Genomic DNA, 14922 nt, shown 5'->3' on the forward strand with positions numbered 1-14922 from the left:
GCATGACACAGAATGAAGCATGATGGCTTATTAAAAAATGTTACCCGTCATATTATGGGTTGTATGCTAGAAGTAGGCTACGATTAGTTGATTGTGTTGGCTCTGAGTATGACATAGTAACAATCGACTTGATGACATGACTAGACCTGAAACTTGAACTGGGTAATCTGATAATGAAACTATGTGCCAAGAGTGGGTGAGAATCATTGACTGTTCAAACGGTTTTTGTGCAAAACTAGAACTTGCCCGCTTAGTCCTGCTAAGACAATTTAATCTAGAGGATAGGAAGTGATCATAGGACATTGTTCTGAAAAATCCACAAATTGCCTAGAAGGATTCAACCAAATGAAATAACTGTCACCTTTGATCCAACTTTGAGCCTAAAAATAAACCATTTCTTTCTAAAACCCCGAACTCACTTTCCCATAATCTACTATGTTGGCCCCGGTCCCTCCTTGGACATGTGCACTTTGACTTAGGCCAAAAGCCTAAGTTGAGGGTGGCTAATGTAAAAAGTAATTCGATCTTGGCCCTGACCTGACATCGGGTATTGTGCACCTCAACTAACGGAAAATCCATAAGTTGAGGGTGGCTATGAAAGAGGAAACTGAAAGAAAAATGGGTACGAAAAGAGTGGAAAAATAAAAAAAAAAAAAAGAAAAAAAAAGAATGGGAAAACGTGAGGAAAGGATGTGACTTGTTAAAAGCAAAGGAACAATAAAATAAAAGGTAAAATGAGCTCTAAGTTACATTCGTGGTTGAAGAAAATCAAGGGAAAGAAGGTAAACAATAATATGACAAAAAGAGGGCAAAAAAAGAGGTTAAAAGCCTAGTGTAATGACAAGGAGGGCAGAAAGTCACTAAGCAGTACCCAAATGTACCACACCTGACCCTGAGCCTAGTTACAAGCCAATAAAGTCCTATAGTGATCCTAGAGTCTAGTTTGGAGAGTCTAAGCAGTGAAAATAAGGGCAACTTATGGCAGTAAGCATTAACTGTATTTGAAATTACTTCTGAGCGTGAGTGTTGAATAAATCCTTGTACCATGAATGAAATTAAATTTTTGCGAAAAGAGGATTTCGGTTGAAGAAAAGGCACTAGTTACATCGTTGGAAAGTTGTACCTGGGTGACAGTGAGAAGGTGTCTGTTGTGTGTCAGTTATTGGTATGTGTCATGATGTGATCCACATGAGTTGGCTTGTCGAGTCTAAGAGAACGAATGTGCACCCGAACAATGAGGAGGTAGAGAGCCATCTGATTGCTTGAGTTTAGAAATGCTTGCTTCTATACAAGTGTCGTTTAGAGTTATAGTGCGTCGCTTGAGGACAAACAACGAATTTAAGTTGAGGGTGTTGATATACCGTGAGTTTACGGTATTTCTAATACATTTCACTTACAAGTTGTGTGTGTCTAGGCCCTTTTTATATTGGTTTTCATATGTTTTTATCATGTTTTGCAGGAAAGGTGTTCAGGCGCGGAAGTTTAGAGACAGCTGAAGGAAATGAAGAAAAAGGGCATCCACGGAGGTGATCTACGGACCGTAGGTCCATCCACGATCCGTAGGTTTTGACCGTAGATCAGCAGGCATGGTTTGAGGATAAATCAGGGAAATCTGACTAACTGTGGAACCACGGTGCCAATTGACTGTCCGTAGATTGATCTACGGACCGTACTGTTGATCCGTAGAGTGATATTGTGAGGGTTCCAGTCCTGATTTTTGAAGATTCTAAGTATAGAGCTACGGAGGGGATTGACGGACCGTAGATCGATCTACGGTCCGTACTTCTCTCCGTCGTTTGCTTCAGAGAAGCTGATTTTTGGAAGTTGAAATAATTTCTAAGTCCCGATTGACGGAAGGGACTTACGGACCGTAGATCCATCGACGGTCCGTAAGTAGTCTCGTGGATTGAAGACGCATACCTGAACAAAACCTTCCTTAATTTGTTTCCTTTTTTATTTAGGATTTGTTTTCTATAAATAGGACATGTAAACCTCATTTTTGGGGGATAGACACTATTATTCTATTTTTGCTTTGTAACTTTGGAGATTAATTTGCAACTCTAGCAATTATTGATTTCCCAAGTTCGTTTTGAGAATTTTGGCTTTGCAATTCAAATAAAATTTCTGGGTTTATTATTCTCTCTACGTAAGTTCATGATTTCTTCATCTACAATTATGAATTGTGTTCTTGCCAATATGAGTAACTAAATCCACAACTAGGGTTGTAGGAACCATGATCGATTAACAAAGTTTGAATAGTAAATAAGCAATTCTTGACTAGTATTTTTCATGCATTGATAATTCTTTCGTTTAGAAGTCTTTTTAACGGTGGCCAACGTTAGAACTCGACTTGTTACTACTTGCCGGACCAAGGAGGTAATTAACAAGAAAAGAATTATCAACATAGATTTAGTGTGATACTATCTAATAGGCTAGTGTCGATTGGTGCGAAGTAATAACTAAGCCAAACATCGATTATGATGTCTAATATGAGGTAAAGGTAAGGGTTAGTAAATTATACACACGTAGCCGGACCAAGGTGCGGGGTGAAATTCTCTAAATGCCGCACCAAGGATTTAGAGATACCTAACTTATCACTTTGCATGTAATACACTAGAAAAGGATTGTTATTACTAGGATTACTGCGTTATGAGATTGTGGGGAACACATATACCCTAGTTATTTCTCTTATCTTGATAACAACCAAAGTTGAGTTTGATTATTGATTACTTATTAAGTTCTTACTATTTGTTTCACACAAGCACAACCCCCCTTTTATTACCTGTTTCTGGAAATAATTTGACTAATTGAATCTAATTGTTAGTTAAAGTAAAGTCTAAACCATTTTCCTCGTGGGATCGATCCCAACCTACAAGTTGGGTTCTTTACTTGATAACGATCTCTTATACTTCTGTACGGAGGTGTAATTTGAGCGTATCAGTCCTGCTACTCTAATTACCATTGTTTAGAAGGGTCCTGGTAATATTATTCCCATTGATTAAAAAGGTCCTGCTACACTAATTCCCATTATTTAGGAGGGTCCTTTTACACTCATTCCCATTGTTTAGGAGGGTCCTGCTACTCTAATTCACATTGTTCAGGAGGGTCCTACTACGCTAATTCCTATTGTTTAGGAGAGTCCTGCTACACTAATTCCCATAGTTTAGAAGAGTCCAGCTACACTAATTCCCATTGTTTAGGAGGGTCCTGCTACTCTAATTCCCATTGTTTAAGAGGGTCCTGCTACACTAATTCACATTGTCCAGGTGCTACACTATTTCCCATTGTTCAAGAGGGTCCTGCTATTCTAATTCCCATTGTTTAGAAGGGTCCTGTTATTCTGATTCCCCTAGTTTAGAAGGGTCCTTCTATTCTAATTCTGATTGTTTAGGAGGGTCCTGCTACTTTAATTCCCATTGTTTAGGAGGGTCATGTTAGTTTAATTCCCATTGTTTATGAGGGTCTTGCTACATAATTCTTATTGTTTAGGTGGGTCCTGTTACACTAATTCTCATTATTTAGAAGGGTCCTGCTACACTTATTCCCATTATGAGGAGGTTCCTGCTAGTCTCATTATGAGGAGGGTCCTACTAATCCCATCATGAGAAGGGTCCTCCTAATCCCATTGTCTAGGAGGGTCCAGCTAATCTAAATCCCATTATGAGGAGGGTTCTACCTATCCCATTATAAGGAGAGTCCTGCTAGTCCCATTATGAGGAGGGTCCTTCTAATCCCATTTTGAGGAGGGTCTTGCTGATCTAAATCTCATTACTCCAGAATATATTACTAAACAAAATCATCATTTGGAATCACCACACATTTTTTATTGTTAGCCAATTAGCACCAAACAATATATTTTATGAGTTATTAGCGTGAATCACAAATACCTATACCAAAAGAAAAATGCAAGACAATCTGCAACTAGGGAGTTCGTTCCCTAGAAATGAAAGATGATAGGGAGTTTATTCCCTGGAATGCCTCTAGAGTGTTTGTTCCCTAAGGTCAAAACACAAATTGGGTGCTTGTTCCCTAGATATGAAAGATGATGGGGTGTTTGTTCCCTAGGGTTAAAATGCAACTAGAGTGCTTGTTCGCTATAAATGAGAGTGATTTTTTTTCAAACAAATAAAATTATGCCTCAGTTTCTTAAATTGAGGAACTTTGAAACTTTTTTCTAATTTATCATTCCTTTTTTTTGGATTTTTTTTCTTAAAAAATGATCTAATTATGATCTTTCAAGGATATACAATTTTATTTTGTGAGACTGAGCCCTATTGTAACATTGCCTACGTATCTTGTATAACATGAATAAGTTCAAACGTAGTTCATAAAAAAAATATCTTTCTTTTTCTTGATTTTTTCTACAAAAGACATCTTTTAAGAAACGAATCAGTTCATGGTTGACAATGATTTGACCTTAGTTGGTACCAACAATTAGTATGATGCATATGAGTCACCTTCAACTACTTTCAGACAAATTTGAGGACAACTTTGAGTAATCACTATAGTTTTAAATGGTATCTCGAACATACTTAAGTATTTACAAGATGAGTTCATTTTCCCTAAATTAAGGGATAGAATTATTCATATCCTCATGTTTCAAGTGCCCTCGCAACAAATGAAGTCCTACTTCACACAATAGAAGTGTTCTGATCTTAGGACGTTTTAGAGGTCACTCAAACTTAGAAAAATGTTCAGTGCATGAGATAGAGATACCATATGCTTGGCCCTTATGTAAGTATCCACTAACGTGCGAACACCAAAAATGAGATCAAATAGGATTTGTCATTGGCTTGTGATGTAGCCGTAGGATAAGTTAGGATATTCATTTGAGATAAAGTGACTATTTCCTCCTTAAAATTTGCACAGTGCTCTCAATATTTTTTTAATTTTCGCATTTGACCTTTGTTTTCTTGAAAGCTTCTTCTCATTTTTTTTCTTTTTTTTTCTCATTTTCTTTTCTTTTTGTTGGAGATTGTTTTTCATTTTTTCATCCTAGTTTTTCTTTGTCGTTTTTTTTTAACTTTTGCATATTTGGCCTTTTCACTTTGTTACCCACCTAGGTCCTTGAGGTTGTGTAGATAATTGGTAGTTCACTCAGGGAGATGGTACCAAGGTGTACTGCATTTATGCACTCAAAAGGATATAGGCTAAGTTGTGGTTATTCAAATAAAAAGGTTTTATGATCGAAATGGGAGTTATATGGATAACATGGCATTAAGTAGGCTTGAAAGGCAAAATCGGATCAAAGAAAGCCTATAACCCTTTCCCAAATTAAATGTTGATCAAAATTTTGCTTCAACCAACATTTGGGTCAAGTTGTAGATTAACAATTTCATGTCATTGAATTTTATATCTAAATCTCACTACACAATGCACATGAAACAATGAGGTCGAATTGTTTTATGCTTTAACTTTAAGCAAGACAATTTCTCAAAAATTACATAAATATTTTAAGAGGTAGTAAAAGATGTCTATAGGTCACAACAAAGTTGGTTTGTCTTGCCAAATAGTTTAACACTTTTTTCTTATGCACACTCCTACATATGTTGGTACCAACCAAGTCAAGAATTTTTTTTAAGAAAATAAATAAATAAAAATCCTTTTAAAGAAATATTGTACCCTAATTTCTTTTTAGAAAAAATAAGAAAGAGAAATATTTTTATTTGAGCCTTGAATTAAAAAAACCATTTTTTTTGCCCAGTTTTTGTGATGAGAATATTTTAGAGTTTTTCTTGGTTACACCGAACCTCAAAATAAGGTTGCCTGCGTATTTTGTCAAAACAAGAATCAGGTCAAACGTAGTTCATGAAGATTATAAACACAAAATTATTTTTCATAAGAAATACTTTTTTTAATAAAATTCACATGGATCATCGAACCCAAAGAGGGTTGCCTACATATCGCATTATGTAACGACTCTAAAAATGAACTCGTGAAACTAGAGCCTCGTGTGTTGATATATAGTTGGTAATCTTGTATAAATACTTAAAAATGGTGTTAGAGTTCAGTTTGGTTGTGTTGGAGGTCAAACGTCAAGAAACGTCCATGACGTCTGGAAACTAGTCTTGTGTGTACTAGTGTGTTGTCCTTGATTTGGTGAGTTGTTTGGAGTCAAAAAGTAGTGGAAGTGACCCTAGTGTCTAGATGAGCATGTTTAGGGTCAAAACGCCTGGGTACGACTCCCAAGGACCTCCCTAAGGGTCCTTCAAGAGGACCCAAATGCTGACCTAAAAGCTGTCAAAACCAGCAGCCATCCACGAGCCCCATTGACGGGCCGTCAATGGATTGACGAGGCGTGGATTGGTTTCGTGAGTTAAGACTTAGTCTTCTCACCAAGGCCTCCCCAACACCCTCTCTGAACCTTTTGATGAGCATCCAGGACGGGCCGTCAATCAATCCACGGTCTGTGGATGGTGGCCGTCAATTGTACTGTGTTGCTGTCCAAAAATCTGCTAAGCCAAGGGTGGTTTGGTAAATTCCACCCTTGGCCAATTAAATGCATGGACGGTTGTTTTAAATTATTTTAGGTATTTTAAAGGTATTAAAAGATTTAAAAGGTATTTTTGAATTCATTTTTCAAATTAAAACTCCTAAAGACTTTCTTTCTCTAAAGTTCTCTCAAGTTCAAGGAAGAAGAAGGTGGACAACTAGGGTTTCAAATTGAGGGTTCCTTGCACCAAATTTTGTTAGTATTTCATCAATTAAGGTATGGTGGCTCTTTATCTAAAGCTAGTTTTCGCTTTAGAGCCAATCTCAAATGAATTTTAAAGTTTTCCAAAAAGTAATGAAAAAGATTGTTCCTCAATTCTCTTAAGGGTTCTTGCATGAAAATGGTTTCAATGATTTAATATGGTGTTATTAATGTTTGATTGAAGGTTTTTGAGTGAAAAACTAGATGAACCCTTGTCTTCCACAAAACCCTAGAATTTGCTTATGAAGTTGCTCTTTTGCTTAAAATCCAAAGTTTATGAAATTGTGTTTGGATTAAATTGTATGGGAGACTCTTATGATTTTCTATATCTATCTATGATGAATTGTTGATGTATGGATGAATTGATAGTTGTGGCCTTATGGGCAAGTTATGGATGAATTCTCTTGTGGTAAGTAAAATGGTGGGGACTTGAGTGTTGTTGAATATGGCTTTGGAGGATGTTAAGTTGGCTTAATCTCATATTATTGATATAGTTGTTCTTTTTTGGTTTGATCCACTTTTGGTGGAGGTGTTTAATTATAGAATGTATTATGGACAAGGCCTTGAAGGCATTATCTATTGAATTAAAGTGTTATCAAGTTATGAAGTGTCATTGTACTATGTGAAGGTATTCTTATAGATATAAGGTGATCTTGTATAAAGTGTTATTGCATTATGATTGAAAGTGTGATCTCTTTTAATGTTCATTTATGTGATGATGTTAGACTATGAAGAGTCTGTATATGGTAATGTTGTGGCTTGCTTTGTAGACTTAGATGTTTCTTCTTGTTACCTTAAATCTTATGGAATGAATGAACGTCTAGGATTAGTAGACCTAAGCATGGTGCCCTTTCTATGAATGATAAAAGAGGACTTCTACGCTAAGCCTTGAATAGGTAGACCTAAGCATGGTGCCCTTTCATAAGTCTAGACTCCTAAGTGAATGAAAAACTTTGAAATGGTGGACCTTAGGGTGATGACCTTCTTCTTGTGTGAAATGATAGACTTAGAGTTGGTGGACCGGAACGGTAGAAAACCTTCTCTAGGAAAGTTAATGAGCTATCCTATTGAACCTTGATCGGTAGATCATTGTGGTGTCCTTCTTGTTAAAAGTACTATGGGTCAGCTAGACTTAGTGATGGAGCCCTCTCTAGTACATACACATGAATGAAATTACTCTATAGAAACTAAGCCTACGCACCAAGTGGATATGGTTAAGAAGGTAGCCCTCTCAGAGTATGAGGTTAGGGTACAATGAACTTCTTTGGATAACCCCTAAACCATGTGCCTACATGGATTGCTTATTAGTTCTACCCTTGACAAGTAGAACACGTTCCACGGAGTAGGGTACACTCTGGATTCCATGCCTAGCTAGTATGGTCTATGTTGGTAAATGCCTATTTCCCATCATGTGGGATGTGCACTCTAGTTATTGGATAGGTTCTACAAAGTGTAGGTGGTATTATGAGATGCTATCTACACATGGCACGAGTAGGCCTAGAAGATTCTAAAGTGAGTTCCCTAAGTTTAAATGACTATTACGTGAAAGTCCCCTAATTGCTTGAATGTCTCCTAAAATGGTGTAATAAGGAATGTTGACTTAGCATGTTATATTGTAATGATAAATTCCTTATCTATGGTAACCCTTTGGAACACTTAGGTGTATATGAAGAGGTTGTATGGGCAGTCACTTCATGTCTCACTTAAGTGTGGCTTAGGGTGACTTGAGATAGAGGTTTCAAGACGATGAAAGGACTTACTTGACTATTATGTTTATGTGTTGTGCATTGGTACGAGTTGAGTAAGTCTATTATGTGGGTATTGTCTTTTATGTGGATGATGACTTGAAATGTGTCTCTTATACATGTGTTATGAAGGTTTTATCAAAAATGGCATGAAAGCATTTATTTCAAATAAATGTCCGTTTTAACATAGTCATCATACTTAGTACTTAATTGTGATAATTTGATATTTTCTCTATTTTCTACAAGTGTAGGTTCCGGCAAGTGAGCGGGTTCTATAGCAAGCTTGGGATTTGCAGTTCTTCCATGATCTTGTGGTATGTCCTCATATGTTGAGGACAAAACTTTTCTATTCTAGTTTTATGATAAGGTTCTTGTAATAGACATAATAGACTTCTTTTGATTGTAAAGGGCCGTGTCCCTAGTATGTTTTCTGGCTTATGTCTAAGATGGTTAAGAGACTTAGTATTCCGCTTGTGTACTTTTAAAAGATGTTTTTAAAAGTGACCTTTGAGCCTTATGGATTTTGTTTTAAAGAGTTTTTAAATTTCAAACTATTTTACATATCTGATGTGATGAATGCTAAAGGCTTGTATAAGACCTCCGAGAGGTCGATTACACATTTTACGACTTGGGGATGCTCTCGGGTTGTCACAAACTTGGTATCAGAGCATAAGGTTTTGGAAAATGGTTCTTAGGTTCAAAGTCTCAAAAGCCACGTTTAGTAGAGTCTTGTCCATCGGTGTGAGTTTCGACACATCTATGAGCGAGAGGGTATAGGATGGTAGAAGTTACACTTCTTTCATTATTCTTGAAGTCTTGCCTTAGAGTTTGGTCTATAAGTGTACTTTTCGTAATCCTTCTCTAGTTTTTATAGGATATGAATACGAGGGATAACCCGAGGAGAGCGGGAGAGGAGATTGGAAATGAGGGAGTTCCTCCCTAAGGTGATCAAGGTCTTCAAGGTGGCCAAGTCCCTAAAGGTGAACAAGAGAATGAGGTTCCGGTGGTTCCCCCAGCCATGACTAATGAGGAGATTGGGGTGGCTTTTCTAACTCTATCTCAAGCCATGATGGCTCAAGCTAACCGAGATGTGGGGCCTAGGGTGAATGCTAATGAGAGTACCATGGCCTCAAGATTGAGAGACTTTATGAGGATGAATCCTCCTATATTTCTTGGCTCTAGAATGGGAGAAGATCCCCAAGGATTCTTGGATGAAATCTACAAGATTGTAGATGCTATGGGTGTGTCATCTAGGGAGAAGGCGGAGTTGGCTTCCTACCAATTAAAAGAGGTGGCCCAAATTTGGTTCAATCAATGGAAAGCCAATAGACCGGTTGAAGTGGGTCCTGTAGAATGGGAGGAGTTTAAGGAAGCATTCTTGGGAAAGTACTTTCCCCATGATAAGAGAGAGTGCAAGATTGAGGAGTTTATAAACTCTAAGCAAGGTAGTATGAGTGTGGAGGAGTATGCTTTGAAGTTTAGCTTGTTGTCTAGATATGCTCCATCCTTGGTGTCTAACTCTAGAGAGGAGATGAGTAGGTTTGTTACCGGTGCATCCGACTTGGTTAAGGAAATGTATCGTACGGCAATGCTTCATGGTGACATGAATATCTCTAGGCTTGTTGTGTATGCTCAATCTATTGAGGAGTCCAAACTTATGAGGGTGAAGAAGGATTTAAAAAGGGGTAGGTCCGATGAGCAAGGACAACCTATGTTTAAGAAGAGGGTTCCTAATCAAGATTTCTCAAGTGCACCTAAGGTCAACCAAGAGAGAGGTGGTAGTTCTCAATTTGTTAAGCCTGCTTGTTCTACTTTTGGGAAGAAGCATTTTGGGAAATGTCTAGCCAGTACTAATGGGTGCTATGGTTATGGAAAATATGATCATAAGGTGAGAGATTGTCCTACTCTTGTGGCTAAATGGAGAGATGCTAAGCAAGCTTGTTATAGTGGTCCATACGTTGAGGGTCAAAAGAAGACTCGTTTCTATGCTCTCCAAACTAACAAGGAAGCAAATCCAGATGAAGGTGCTGGTAAGTTATAGTTCCTTGTTTTGTAATGAGATCTTTATTTGTTGTTTATGATGGCCTAGATGGGTTTCTCCTAAGTTAGGGATGGTATGTTGAATAGTAGGTTGTGGTGAGTGGGTAGTGGAGTGAAGTTGGGGTAGTGGGATTGAAATGGTGGGGAGTTAAAGTTATTATTATTTTTAAAATTAAATATGTAATATAATTAAAATAATAAAAATGTTAAGTAATTCTTTTGAATTAATAAAATATAAGAAAATTCAAATAGCTAGTATAAAAATGTAATTAAGAAATACTAGCTTGTTCAATAAAATTTAAATTAAAAGAACAAATATATTTTTTGTAGTTTTCGAATCTTTTAAAATAAAATTACTAAAATACGATGAAAAATAAAATATTTAATGTAGACCTAGAATAAATATACAAGGAATAAAAATGGTGTAAAACCTTATGTTCGGTCAAAAATTATGTGTCTACAATTAGTTAAACCAAGTTTGAGCAACACCTTTCAATTGGTAAGCGGCCAACTCCCCCTTCTCCACTGGCATCACTTCCGTGATAATCAAAATCATATAGACCTCATTGATAAACTCTTGAGGATCTTCCTCAACTTTAAACCCATAGAATTCCGTAGGATTCATCCTTGTGAAGTTCCTCACTCTTGAAGCCGCCGAATTCACATTTGAGCTTGTGGGAATCACAACTTCCCTATTGGCTTGGGCCGTCACGGCTTGATCCAACACTTAAAAAGTAGCCCTAAACTCCGCATTAGACACATTCTCGGCCAAATGATCAACTAGAACTGGAGGAGCTTCTAGTTATGCATTCTCTCTCACATTTCTTCTAGCATAAGCTCTCCAGGTGGTCATATCCTGATGAACATAGGATAAGGATTAGGATAGAAACATTATAGTATTAAACTCTATCGCACGACTTAAGAGTAATGAATGAAGTGGAGTTTCCTAATCATCTTATTGCCTCTCTTTCATAAATGTGGTGCGCTTCACACTCATGAACAAGACTCTACTAGATGTGGCTTATTAGACATCATAGGACCATTCTAAACCTTGTGCTCTGATACAAAATTTGTCCCCACCCAGGGGTATCCCCTAGATGTAACATGACGTATAGAACCTCGAAGGACTCCATATTTAATGACGCGGACCCGAAAGGTCATTTTTGACAATTTTGAATAGTCATTTGACTATAGTTTATTACTTTGTTGGTAATTTGGTTATTGTTAATAATAATGGGTCAAGTCTGAAATATTAAAATAAGTTAGTAGGAATTATTACTGTTAATACATAATTAATTTAGAAAAGAAAATAAAGAGTAGTAGAAAGAAAACTGACTTATGGCGGCGTCAATGAACAAGTGCAGGTATTTGTTTCTCATAAGTGGAATTTTTTTTATTGTTACATGCATGAGCACTCAGTATATATATATATATATATATATATATATATATGTCCTCAGCGGTGGATCGGGCCCATGTCCCCTGGAAGGGGGTGCCAGAGAGGGTGAGAACCTCGTTGTACCCGGACCCTGTCGCACCACGAGGTGAGTCTCGAGTCGGGTTGTTTGGGAATGCAACCCAAATCAGGCGGTGAATTTCGTCTAAGGCTAAATACGAGTGAGAGAACAATAGCGAACAAGTACCGCGAGGGAAAGATTAAAAAGACTTTGCAAAGAGAGTTAAAGAGTGCTTGAAATTTTCCGGAGGGAAGCGAATGGGGGTCAGTAATGTGCCCTGGTCTGATATGGAACGGTGACTAGCCGGTTTGCCAATCGACTCATGGCGTGGACCAGCGTGGATTAGGGGGTGGCTAAAGTTTGGGCTCTTGATGCTCCTGTGAAACATCGTCTCCTTGATTGTGGTAGGCAGCGCGTGCCTCTAGCGTGTTTAGGCATCTGCACGCTCTGGATGCTGGCCTGTGGGCTCCCCATTCCGCTCGTTTTGAAACACGAATCAAGGATTCTGACATGTATGTGAGTCAATGGGCGAGTAAACCCGTAAGGCAAAAAGAAATTGATTGGTGGGATCCCCCTCATGGGTGCACCGCTGACCGACCTTGATCTTCTGAGAAGGTTTCAAGTGTGAGCATACCTGTCGGGACCTAAAAAGATAGTGAACTATGCCTAAGCTTTTTAAAACTAGAGGAATCTCTGGTGGAGGCCCGCAACGATATTGACATGCAAATCGTTCGTCTGACTTGAGTATAAGGGCAAAAGACTAATCGAACCGTTTAGTAGCTGGTTCCCTTCGAAATTTCCCTAAGGACAGGCCGATATCATGTGCAAGTTCTATCGGGTAAAGCAAATGATTAGAGGCCTCTGGGCGCAACGTCCTTGACCTATTCTCAAACTTTAAATAGGTAGGACGGTGCGACTGCTTTGTTGAGCCATGCCACAGAATCAAAAGCTCCAAGTGGGCCATTTTTGGTAAGCAAAACTGGTGATGCGGTATGAACCGGAAGCCGGGTTACAGTGCCAATCTGCGCATTAACCTAAATCTGCTAAGGAGTGTGTAACAACTGACCTGCCAAATCAACTTGCCTCAAAAATAGATGGCGCTTAAGCGCGCGAACTACACCCGACCGTTGGGGAAAGTGCTAGGCCCCAATGATTTGGAGGGTGCGGCGGTCACCACGTTCCGGCTGAGGGATGGACTAGGAACGGTTCCTTTGGGGGGCTTCCCTAAGCATAGAACAGCCAACTCAGAACTGGTACGAAAAAGGGGAATCCGACTTATTAATTAAAACAAATCATTGCGATAGTCGCAACGGATGTTTATGCAATGTCATTTTGGGGCAGTGCTCTGAAGGACAAAGTGTAGAAATTCACCAAGCGCGGGTAAACAACGAGAGTAAATATGACTCTCTTAAGGTAGCCAAATGTCTCATCATATAATTAGTGATGCACATACATAGATTAACAAGATTCCCGTTATCGCTGTCTACTATCCATGAAAACCACATACAAGGGAAGGGGCTTGCCAAAATCGGCAGGGAAAGAAGACCTTGTTGAGCTTTACTCTAGTCCAACTTTGTGAAAATACTTGAGAGGTGTAGTATAAGTGGGAGTTGAAAGGCAAAAGTGAAATACTGCTACTTTTAACGTTATTTCACTTATTCCGTGAATCGGAAGTTGGGCACTGTCCCTCTTTTTAGACCCATGGCTCGCTTCGCGGGCCAATCTGGGCAGAAGACATTGTCAGGTGGGGAGTTTGGCTGGGGCAGCACATCTGTTAAAAGATAACGCACGTGTCCTAAGATGTGCTCAACGAGAACATAAATCTCGTGTGGAACAGAAGGGCAAAAGCTCATTTGATCCTGATTTCCAGTACGAATACGAACCATGAAAGTGTGGCCTAATGATTCTTCAGAACTTCGGAATTCAAAGCTAGAGGTGTCAGAAAAGTTACTACAGGGATAACTTGCTTGTGGCAGCCAAGCGTTCATAGGGATGTTGCTTTATGATCCTTCGATGTCGGCACTTCCTATCATTGTGAAGAAGAATTCACCAAGTGTTGGATTGTTCACCCACCAATAGAGAACATGAGCTGAGTCTAGACCGTCATAAGATAAGTTACCACAGGGATAACTAGCTTGTGGCAGCCAAGCATTCATAGGGACGTTTCTTTTTTATCCTTCAATGTCGACTCTTCCTATCATTGTGAAGCAGAATTCACCAAGTGTTGGATTTTTCACCCACCAATAGGGAACATGAGCTGGGTTTAGACCGTCGTCAGAGAGGTTAGTTTTACCATACCGATAACAGTGTCGCAATAGTAATTCAATCTAGTACAAGGGGAACCGTTGATTCACACAACTGGTCATCGTGGTTGGTTGAAAAGCCAGTGGCGCGAAGCTATCGTGTGTTGGATTATGATTGAACGCCTCTAAGTTAGAATCCGGGCTAGAAGAAACATATGCACTCACCGTCCGCTTGCTGACCCACAGTAGGGGCCTTTGGCCACGAACGGCATGTGTCGTTGGCTAAGTCGCAGCGACAGAAGCGTCGCGGTGACCGCCTTTAAGTACCAATTCCATCAAGTGGCGGGTAGAATCCTTTGCAGACTATGCGACAGGGTATTGTAAGTGGCAGAGTGGCCTTGCTGCCACGATCCACTGAGATTCAACCCTTTGTCGCTCTGATTCGTCCCCCCCACCTTACCTCTCCCCTAACCTCAAATCCAATAATTTCTAACTTTTTAAAACTGATGTTCTTTTATGTATTGCTTGCATCTTTGGAAGGAAAACAATCACTAAGTGTTAAAAAATAAGTACCGATAATAACATGGTACGTGAAATTTACTAGTTTGCCGCTAAGTGTTGAACTATATGTTCTATGCCGATCAAAAAGTTATTCGATAACAATGCTCCATTACAAGATTTTCCGTGACATTGTATTCATTTATCATGTATAATGACATGTTAAGGTCCCAGTAACGATGTCG

General features: G+C 38.8%; 1 pseudogene; it reads left to right on the forward strand.

The window, feature by feature from the left end:
- The first annotated feature begins 11731 nt into the window (after positions 1–11731).
- LOC125830840 (28S ribosomal RNA) lies at positions 11732–14625 on the forward strand (annotated as a pseudogene).
- The last annotated feature ends 297 nt before the right edge of the window (positions 14626–14922 follow it).

Source organism: Solanum verrucosum, unplaced genomic scaffold (genome assembly GCF_900185275.1).
Source record: "Solanum verrucosum unplaced genomic scaffold, falcon-dt-bn FXZP01000154.1, whole genome shotgun sequence".
In the NCBI taxonomy this organism is placed as follows: domain Eukaryota; kingdom Viridiplantae; phylum Streptophyta; class Magnoliopsida; order Solanales; family Solanaceae; genus Solanum; species Solanum verrucosum.